Source organism: Lissotriton vulgaris, chromosome 1_1, assembly GCF_964263255.1.
Source record: "Lissotriton vulgaris chromosome 1_1, aLisVul1.2, whole genome shotgun sequence".
In the NCBI taxonomy this organism is placed as follows: domain Eukaryota; kingdom Metazoa; phylum Chordata; class Amphibia; order Caudata; family Salamandridae; genus Lissotriton; species Lissotriton vulgaris.
The window spans coordinates 225,731,841-225,738,774 of NC_141685.1; the positions used below are offsets into that span (position 1 = coordinate 225,731,841).

A 6,934-nucleotide genomic window follows, 5' to 3' on the forward strand; every position below is an offset into this window, starting at 1 on the left:
AGTGGGGACTGGACAGGAGGTTGGGCATCTCCACTAGTTGGAGCTGCCCAAATCAGCACATCACAAGGTGAGAGACTTTGAGGTTCAACGGCAAGTGTTGCTGTTCCTGCCAGGGGGAGTTGTGAAGCACCTCCTTTGTTTCTGACCTCCGAGAGCACAAAGGTTCTACCCCCTTGAGGTCAGAAACCTGTCTGGTGGTGGCTGGCTGGCGGGGACCAGCCAGCCAATACACTAGAAGTTCGTCATTTTTCAGAAGGCATTACTAAGGTGCCCTCTAAGTGCACTTTACAATAAATCCAACACTAGCATCAGTGTCAGTTTATTATGCTGAGACGTTTGGTATCAAACTTCCCAGTTTTCAGTAAAGCCATCATGGAGCTGTGGAGTGACGGACCACAGCTGCGTCCACTTCACCTTCAAGAGGACGACGACCCACCACCACCAGCATCAGGCCGCCCGCAGAAGCTGGAACAAGATCACAGCAGACCAACTCGCCGCTTCCCTGAGCCAGCACCCTCCCGCCAGCTCAGCGAACCCCAGCCAGGCCGCCGACAACCTCACAAAGTGGATCAGCAACTGCGCGGACGAACTCGCTCAGCTGAGGACCCCGCCCAGCAGATCCGGCAGCAAGAAAGCCCCGTGGTTCACCGACGAACTCAAGAACTCCAAGAAGAACTGCCGAGCCCTCGAGAAAGTCTGGAGAAGGGAACCTACACCGGACAACAGGACCACCTTCAAGCTGGCCACCCGGAAGCACCACCAGCTGATCCGCGCCGCCAAGAAAACTGCTTTCAAGGACCGGCTGGACAACAACGCACACAACTGCAAGGAACTCTTCAACATTGTGAAAGAGCTATCCAACCCCAGCGCAGGAAACAACGACATCACCCCATCGCAAGACCTTTGCAACTCCCTCGCTTCATACTTCCACAACAAGATCGCGGACATACACAACAGCTTCAACAACCAACCAACGCACACCAAGACCGAACAACCACCCCCCACCACCACCCTCCACGCCTGGACCCCGATCAGCACCGAAGACACCATCCGCACGATGAACTCCATCCACTCCGGATCACCGACTGACCCCTGCCCTCACCACGTCTTCAACAAGGCTGACGCTGTCATCGCACCCCACCTGCGAGAAATCATCAACACATCCTTCGACACCGCCACCTTCCCTGAGAGCTGGAAGCACGCCAAACTCAGCGCTCTTCTCAAGAAACCCACAGCGGACCCCACCGAACTCAAGAATTACCGCCCCATTTCGCTCCTCCCGTTTCCAGCCAAAGTCATCGAGAAGACCGTCAACAAGCAGATGGCCGCCTTCCTCGAGACGAATGGATCCCTCGACACCTCACAGTCCGGCTTCCGAGCCAATCACAGCACCGAGACCGCCCTCATCGCCGCCACCGATGACATCCGAGCCCTGATGGACAACGGAGAAACAGCGGCCCTCATCCTCCTCGACCTCTCCGCGGCATTCGACACTGTCTGCCACCGCACCTTAGTACAGCGCCTCAGCAACGTCGGAATCCAGGACAAGGCGCTGGAATGGATCATCTCCTTCCTCGACGGAAGAACACAGAGAGTCTGCCTACCACCGTACAAGTCAGAGGCCACCGAAGTCATCTGCGGCGTCCCTCAAGGATCCTCGCTGAGCCCCACCCTCTTCAACGTCTACATGAGCCCCCTCGCGGCCATCGCACGCCAGCACAACCTCAACATAATCTCCTACGCCGACGACACCCAGCTGATCCTCTCCCTGACCAACGACCCCGCCGCCGCCAGAGCCAACCTGCACGAAGGGATGAAAGAGGTAGCCGAGTGGATGACGACCAGCCGCCTGAAACTGAACTCGGACAAGACGGAGGTCCTCATCCTGGGCTCCTCACCCTCCGCCTGGGACGACTCCTGGTGCCTCCCCGCCCTGGGCACCGCACCCAAACCGACAGACCATGCACGCAACCTGGGCTTCATCCTGGACTCCTCCCTCTCCATGACCAGGCAAGTCAACAACGTCTCCTCGGCGTGCTTCAACATCCTACGCATGCTACGGAAGATCTTCTGGTGGATCCCCACCGAGACCAGGAAGACCGTCACCCAGGCCCTCGTCACCAGCCGACTGGACTACGGCAACGCCCTCTACGCCGGTACCACCGCCAAGCTCCAGAAGAGACTCCAGCGGATCCAGAACGCCTCAGCCAGACTCATCCTCGACATCCCACGAACCAGCCACATCTCCGGACATCTGAGAGACCTTCACTGGCTCCCAGTCAACAAAAGAATCACCTTCCGCCTCCTCACCCACGCACACAAAGCCCTACACGACCAAGGCCCGAGCTACCTCAACAGCCGAGTCAACTTCTACGCTCCCAAGCGCCACCTCCGATCAGCCAACCACGCCCTCGCCGCCGTCCCCCGCATCCGAAGAGCGACTACAGGAGGAAGGTCCTTCTCCTACCTGGCCGCCAAGACCTGGAACTCCCTCCCGACCGACCTGCGCCTGACCCAAGACCACCTCTCCTTCAGGAAGAAGCTGAAGACCTGGCTGTTCGAGCAGTAGCGGCACCCCCCACCCCCAGCGCCTTGAGACCCTACGGGTAGGTAGCGCGCTCTATAAATGTCTTTGATTGATTGATTGATTGGAGTTTGTAAATATGACCTCCAAGCCCATGTACTCAAAATGGCTATACCACACTTACAATGTCTTTGAGTGGCACCAACACTGTAGGCACAGATTTCCCATGCAGCATTGCCCTCACCTGTTATATGGTGCACCCTGCCTTAGGACTGTAAGGCCTGCTAAAGGGGTGACATACCCATGCCCCAGGCAGTGGTGGGGGTCATGGCATACACGCATGTATGCCGACTCTTCAGTTTGGTCTGCACCAAGACACACAGCCTGAAGTGGCAGGATGTGGGTGTTAAGGTCAAGGGTCCCTGAGGGTGGCAAAATGCATGCTGCAGCCCTCAGAAACCATCTCTGGCCACAAGGCCCTGGTTACAGGGTGTTCCATTTACAAGGGGCTTACATGTGACCCAGAGATGTGCCAATTGTGGAAACAAAGGTACGGTTTTGGGAAAGAACACAGGTGCTGGTCCCAGGTTAGCAGGGTCCCAGCACACACTCAGTCAAGTTGGAATCAAGTATCTGGCAAAGAGTAATGTGGTAATCATGCAGAAGGGGAACTTTCCTAACTACATGGTTGCTTTCGGTTTCCAGTCCGGTCCTGTCCGTGCTGACAGACATCCCGCATGTATCTGCTTCATGGATGCGTCACTTCCTTTGGTCGACCGACAGCCTTATTTGGAGGGCCACCGCTCCATGACCTGTCTCTGCTGCACCGGGTATGTATGAGACGGGTTCAGGGTGCCATTAATGTCTCTCTCCTTGATGCTCTTTTTTTCCTAATGCCCTAGCAGATACAAATGCATCCAGTGCACAGTGGGTAGCTCTTTTATCAGCATTTTCCAGCATATGGCCTTGGATTGACACATCTTTGCAAAGAGGGTGTCTTATCAGAGAAAGAGCAACAACATCCTTTGGCTGTGAGGGACCTTCTTATTTGTGAAGTATATCCTAGTGATAGCTGGGATATGCTGCAGAGATTAATATAAATATGTGTAATTTGAATACATCTTTGAGCAATTGACGGACTTGGGAGCAGTGGCAAAAGTACATAAAAAAGTATGGTAACTGATTCTGAGAACACTGGGAGAAGGGTCAGTGAGCGTGGGAGCAAGGTCAGATACATAGCTAATCAAAATATTCTGTTACAAATGTGTTCTGCTAGAAAAACTCCATTGGCTACTGCAATCACTTCCTGACTTCTGCATGTAAGTGGTCTGAACTGCACTGGGTAATAGTGTCATCTATTTACAGTGCTATGAGGACCTAGACAGAAAGGACTCTAAGTGTGTAGTCATGAGTTTAAGCGGTGTACTACGCTCAGCATTAGTCTAAGATATGCTGTCACCAGTGCTTAATTTAAGTCTGTGGTTGCAGGCGGAGCCCACCAGCATTCAAAGAAGGCGACAGTGAAAAATGGGAAAACTGTGACAAAGGGAGTACGCAGAGATGAAAAATAACCTACAAGAGTGAGGCAAAGAGGCAGAGAGTATTTGGTGGTGGATTAAAGAGGTATAAGGAGAATTGGGACTGCACAGCCCTGGTATTTGGTGCCCCCACCTCCACTAGCACCAGTTAGGGGGTTCTGAACAAAAGAATGGGCCCAAGCCCCTATTCTTTTACAAATTAAGCACTGGCCTGCCACAGGTTAAAACATGAATTGGACCCATTGAAAGGCAGGCTGCTTGTAAGATAAGATAGGCTGTCGCAAAATGTGCAAAAGGATTCATGGCCTCATTTACAGCTGTTTGGCACTTGGCAGCGCCACAGGGTTTCTTGCTGTGCTCCGCTGTATCAAAAGGAAAGGGCATGAATGTGCTGTATTAATGAAAGTCAGTGCATTCCTGTCCTTTCTGCCTGCACGTTCACACAAATTGGTGCCTAGTGCCAATAAAGGCACCCTTGCACCATGGTGCAAGGGTGAGTGCGTAGTAGGAATGATTGTTTTTGTGCAGAAAGGGACACCTTTTTGCACAAAAACAATCAAAGATGGGGTTTTCCTCCTATGTGTGCTGGAGAATGCAGCTTACATAGAAAGAAGAACAAAATGAGAAGAAATAAAGTTATTTCTCTTTGTTTCGCCTCCCCTGGTGATGCGGAGGCTTTTGACACACTCCCAAGGTTACTAGCCCAGGTAAATCGGGGGCAGCATCAAAACACATGGTTGTTGTGTGGCAATACCCCCCACAACACCCATGGAACGCCTATGGCAATGCAGCAACCTGTGCTCTTTTGCCTTACTCCATATCTACGAGGCCATGAAAATCCACATAAAGTGGCTTTGCGTAGCCTCATAGATATGGGTCTGCACTCTACGTCACTGGTGCTTTACATCCTAGGATACTCACCACCTATACACTTCCATAGTGTAGTCATGTTCATGGAGCCAGAACTCCAGTCACAAGATGATAGCCATCTGTTAGACCTCCCATTCGCAGCAGCGGTAAAAACAATTCTTTCCAACTGGAAAGACACAAGGAAAGCGACTTTCAAGACCTGGTTCAACTGGATAACTTTCCTAAGGGGGCGGACAACATAACTTTAAAATACTCCCCCGAGATGCACTCAAAAGGAGAGATGTGACACACACTAGACAGCTTCCTTGGATCTCATAAGCCGCCCTTAGGCAGTAAGCACATCTCCATATTTTTTATCTATCCACCTCACAACACAAAACTAGGGGACCTTGGTATTAACTAATTACCATCTTCCTGTCTCTCATCTTTTCTTTCTCTACCTTTTCTTTTTCCTTGCTCGAAGGTAATGCATTTTGTCTCCACTCTAGTAAAGCCATGGGCCACGAATAGTTATTTTCGTTTTTGATGCCTTAACATATGTTGTGTAAGCCAAATGTAACTGCAACAGCATAATAACAATGTCCCACATTGCCTTCTCTTTCTCTGTATTGTATAAAAAATGAATTTTCTAATAAAAAAAATTTGGAAAAAAAAAGTGATGCAGCAGTGGCACAATGAGCTTGTAAATAAGTCCCTCTGTATTTACATGCTTATTATATATCCACATATTATAGTGGTCAAAGGTGATGCCAATGGCAGAGAAGTATGAGGACAGGGGAGAGTGGGGGTGATGCTAGGGGGAGATGAGGACAGAGTGGTAATATGGCAGGAGACAGCGGTGGTTGGGGGGCACTTTAAACTACGATAAACCAAGAAATATTGGTCAAATTAAGAGCGAAATTGCAGAAAAACATGCAACTTTGTGCTGCAAAATCTTCCATTAGACAGCTACTGCAAGCTGTTCTATTTCTATTTTCCAGAAGCCTTCATATTTGATGTGTTCTAACCGTTGAAATCTATAGAGTAATACTTAAGAATGTATTTATTTAAGTCAAATATGGTTGGAAAGTATCGTAATGTAATGCAAAATAATATATATTTAAATCAACGCACATCAGCACTCGAACACGACTTTATTACATATACAAAAACATACTGCTCAGGAAATAGGTGGCGCTGTGGCTTAGTTGGTTAAAGCGCCTGTCTAGTAAACAGGAGATCCTGAGTTCGAATCTCAGCAGTGCCTCAAGCTTTTTGTTTCCTCTCCTCAATAAAGGGAAACAATGTATTAGCAATGCATGTTACTTTGTCGTCATGTACAGCAGGAAAAAAAACGCATTAAATAATATATAGCTATCGGGTCACCGACATAAAATGTGCTAATTACATGTTTGCAACCGAACGTACACGTCTTTTAGACAAGCAAACAAATATGCAAGCATCTTCTACAGGAATAATATTTTCACTGGGGCTTGTGTGTTTATATTTAATACAATCTGTGGTACACTGATGTCGCAGAATAGCTGTAGAGTTTCAATGTATTTCTCCCATCAACACAGAAGACGGACATACATTGGTTGTAGAGGTACAATGTAAACCTCCCAGCGACACAAACGACGGACATACATTGCTAAAGAGCTACAATGTAATACTCCCAGCGACACAGAAGACGGACGCACATGGCAACAACCGAGAGTACAGGGGCCTCGTACACCAGCCTAATGGAAATGATGTAAGTTCATATAGTGAGTAAAATAAAACCATTGTTAGATATAGAGAAACCCACTTAAACACGTCTTTCAAAATATGTCTGCTATAAACACACACGTTATAATAAATATATCAAACGGCAATACATTTTAACATAATCAAATTGCCATTTATTCTGTTTTTTTCATCTGGCAACATGTAATAAGCTTGGATATTAGCCATAAAAAAGTAAATACTATGCCTATCTGTGATACTGTCTTGAAGAGCCATTACTAACAAAAGTCACTAATAG

At 48.8% G+C, this 6,934-nt stretch overlaps 1 non-coding gene across 1 annotated transcript; it reads left to right on the forward strand.

The window, feature by feature from the left end:
- The first annotated feature begins 6,104 nt into the window (after positions 1-6,104).
- Positions 6,105-6,178, forward strand: TRNAT-AGU (transfer RNA threonine (anticodon AGU)). Its single transcript has one exon. It is a non-coding gene; the product is annotated as a tRNA-Thr (tRNA).
- The last annotated feature ends 756 nt before the right edge of the window (positions 6,179-6,934 follow it).